The 4,083-nt window shown below is 38.7% G+C and overlaps 1 long non-coding RNA gene across 1 annotated transcript; it reads left to right on the top strand.

The window, feature by feature from the left end:
- The first annotated feature begins 1,672 nt into the window (after positions 1 to 1,672).
- On the top strand, positions 1,673 to 2,799 carry LOC110879597. Its single transcript, XR_002558793.2, has 2 exons — positions 1,673 to 2,227; positions 2,343 to 2,799. It is a non-coding gene; the product is annotated as an uncharacterized LOC110879597 (long non-coding RNA).
- The last annotated feature ends 1,284 nt before the right edge of the window (positions 2,800 to 4,083 follow it).

A 4,083-nucleotide genomic window follows, 5' to 3' on the forward strand; every position in this document is an offset into this window, starting at 1 on the left:
TTTCAACTTTTCAAGGATCTGGACGTCGAACGGATTGCCGTCCAATCGGATAGACATCCGATCGAACGACCATCCGATCATGTGACGTTTGGACACTTAACAATTTTCAACATGTTCAATGCATAGTCGGTTCCAACGGATTGCAACCTGATCGATAGACCATCCGATTGAGTGACAATACTATTGTGAACTTGTTCTCTGAGAAATACCTCGCCGAACGGATCGTCATCTGATCGGACAGTCGATCGATCGACCGACCTGAAGGGTAGAGATACTTCTCTGTTTTCAAAATGCTACAACGAAAACTTCAAAGCCATCATACACAAGCACATCCTTACCAAACAGGATATCAATCCAATCGAATGGCCATCCGATCGGATGACCATCCGAACGGATTGACATCCGATCGACTGGCCATCCGATCGGATTACCATCCAACACTTAGACATTTTGCACTGTTTTACGCGCCGCTCATCGCTTGTGCTATCGTCAACTGTTCAGGCTAATCTCTCTCAGCGCTCCCTTCAATCCAAGAGAGTGTTTACTTGTTAAACACAATCTGTGAGTATACTCGATCCCTTTTTGCTTTACGCTCTTTTGGGTGTTACATACGTTACTTATTCAAATCACATAACACAACGCAAAAACTATTTATACGCTAAGCGCTATTGCGTGATATACGTGACTCCATGAATGCCTGTTTGTTATGTTTACACATTGATTGCTATCTACCTGCCTAAGCAACGATAGTACTATAGTTTGGACTCAGCACCTGTTCACTCAGGGGTTGTTAAGGATATTACTTCACGTGCTCGCAATGGTGAACATGTGATGCGCACTCGCTAATCGCAGTCAAATCACAGTCATTGGTATTGATAGGATCTTTGTCGATAACTTACATGCTTCACACTATACGTTGTTCATGCTGGTTATGCGTAAACGATTTCGAACTCTATTATTACTATCAAACTTGTATGCTCACCTTTACACTATGTGTATTGACTTTTATTTTAACGTATGTGACAGGTGCCTAGGATGTTTGCTGCTATATGGAATCAAGTAGGAAGAGTCTAGAAACAAACTAAATAAAATCTGAGTTGTCGGAATGGATATTTGTCTTGAGAACATCCACTGTAATAACTGCTTTTATTTTATATGTTTGTGGTATGGGACATGAACCTCTAATATATTATAACAAATAGTTGTTATGGAGTGTCTAGGAATGCCTAATCGACTCTACAGTACGCGTATGATGATCTGCGAAAAAACCGTCGAAAATCAAACGATAACGAACAATACTAACAAGGTCGATAAATATGAAAATTTTACGATATATTTAGTTTCTTAATTAAATTTTAATAATCGCAGTCGAAAACGGATCGAAAAACGGATTAGAAATGGCAAACGACGAAATTTACGCGCTTTTTACGCAACCGACGGTCAAACGCGACAATAACGACTACCGGTACCATTTTACATATTTTTAAATCTAAAATTTTAGTTTACGACGTTACGTGGAGTTCAGGATTTGTAAACGGGTTTGTAGGTGCAGACGGGTCGCTTAAAACATGGGATTGGGCTTGTGGGCCATGGGCCCAAGCCCAAGCCCATTAGAGAAAACCCTTGATATAAATATGGACTTATCCGTACCTTATCTTCATTTTTTGAATCCTCAGACAACACCACATGCACACAACACTCTGTACACTCCCCTCCTTCATCTTCTTGTAACCCTAAATCAAAAACAAGACTCCATCTCTCACCTTAATAAAAACCCTATCCTCCTAAACACACACACACCCACTGTCAATCTCTCGCTCCCTCAAACATGGTCAGCGGAAATCCGGCGACAACCAGCGCTCCGGTGATGTTTAATCCAGCCAGACGACACCCCTTACCTCCTATCTTCATCATAAACCAACCTTGCAGCCCCCTCCCCCTCTCGATTTCGTTTCCGGCGGACCCACCGATCATCCATCGGTAGTGGTATCCGGAGTTCCAACCACATCCACACACACCTCGGAGATCAGAAGAACCGCCGTTTGCGGCGGGGACGAAACAGAGGGAGACGGGGAGAGGAGCCGGCGCTGCTGCCGCTGCTCACAGCATCGGTGTTCTCGAGTTTTTCGACGATCCCGAGAATGTTGAAGATGATGATGTTCTTGATCGCCTGATGGTTTTGTTCTCGGGTCAGAATCGGGTTCGGGATGCCTCGGGTTTGCTTCGGGTAAGTTAATTCTAAACAGGTTTTGGTTCGGGTTAGTTTCGGGTTCGCATGGGTTCGGTTCAGCAGGGTATTCGGTTCAGTTCTGATGCCTGTCGGGTGTTATGGTTCATCTCAGATATTGGTTCGGGTGTTCGGGTCAGCCACGGTTCAGATTCGGGTCGAAGGTGGTTCACTCCAAGATTCAGGTTTAGTTCGGGTCTTGATATTTGGGTTAGTTTTGGACCTTGGTCAAAGACGGTCGCTTTAGTCAACAAACGGTTCAGGTCAGAAATGTTGAGTGCGGGTTTTGGATCGGGTCGCGGTTCGTGGTTCGTGGTTCGGGTCGACTCGGTCAAACTCAAGTCAATAGTGAGTCAACTCGGTCAAACCCAGTTGACTCGGTCAACTCAGTTAGCGTTTCCACGTGAGTTTTTGGTAAAGATTAACGGCACGCTTATTTCGTTATTTTTATAGTTTTAATTAGTTACATGAAAACGAGCTTGAACCGATTCGATAGAAAACTAGTTTACATTTCGATACATATGATGAAAATTTATATATTGATATTGCTTATAAATGTTGAATTTTGAAAAGTAACGACAACTTGTGTTGTCGGGGGCGTCCAAAAACCGAGGAAACTCTGCACGTTTTTCAAGAAAATCCGTAAAAATAAAACGCGTTTTATTATAAAATAAATCTATCAGATTCAAATAACCTATTATAAAAACAAATACAAAGGTATAATTACATTTGACGATACTTTACAGCTTACGAAAACGACGTTAACGTGAACTCCTTTTACAAAATCAATATAATTATTTATATTGTTTCAAACGTCGATAACACGCATTCGTTTATAAAAATAAATATAATTTATATATTTATTTCAAATGTCAAACAATACGCATTCGTTTTATAAAAATAAATATAATTTATATATTTATTTCAAATATTAAACAACACGCATTCGTTTTATAAAAATAAATATAATTTATATATTTATTTCAAATGTCAAACAACATACATTCGTTTTATAAAAATAAAAATAAGAATAATTTATATATTTATTTCAAACATCAAACAAGTCGATGATTCTTCGATAAAATAAATATAACTTTTTGTATTTATGTCAAACGCTTAAACGGCATATACATATATTTTGACAAATATCATACGAGACACGATACATAATATGAGTTTGTTATATACTATTTTTATAGAAATATTCGTTACATACACGTACGATTTCTTGGGACGACTAACGCAATTATATCTGTGTATTTATATATTTTTATATAAATATTTATATATTTTAATCTCTCGAAAACTAAGTGTTTCTAGACTTAGTAAATTATCACCGACAATAAACGAAACTTACCAAGCATAACTTCTCGTTAACAGAAATAATGAATTAAGTTAACCCAGTGGACTAAAATGGCAACGGTGAAACCTTTTTGGACCCACAGACGAAAAATGAAACCTTTGGACTAAACTGGAAAAATGGTCCAAATCACAGGGAATAAAATGGCATTTAACTTACCCATGGCATTATAGCCTAGTGGTATCTTGGTGGTGGGATAAGGCTTATGACCATTAGGTCATGGGTTCGATTCCCACAAAGGGAGTTTTCCCAGATTTATTGGGTTTCCTCCTGAATTGGTGTATAGCCATTATTTCCTAGTGGAGATGGATATGATCGGGTGGTTCTGATGATGATACGATGATACTCCAGTGGTCCGTCAGTGATCTAAATTTGACGTTAAAAAAAAGGCATTTAACTTTATATTAAACATTAATATGCCTTTTGATTTTATGAAATTATCCATTAGAAAGGGTCACAAATAGAATACCGCGTTTAAAAGTTTATTTACTAGTAA

The sequence above is a fragment of the Helianthus annuus genome, chromosome 9, assembly GCF_002127325.2.
Source record: "Helianthus annuus cultivar XRQ/B chromosome 9, HanXRQr2.0-SUNRISE, whole genome shotgun sequence".
Lineage (NCBI taxonomy): Eukaryota > Viridiplantae > Streptophyta > Magnoliopsida > Asterales > Asteraceae > Helianthus > Helianthus annuus.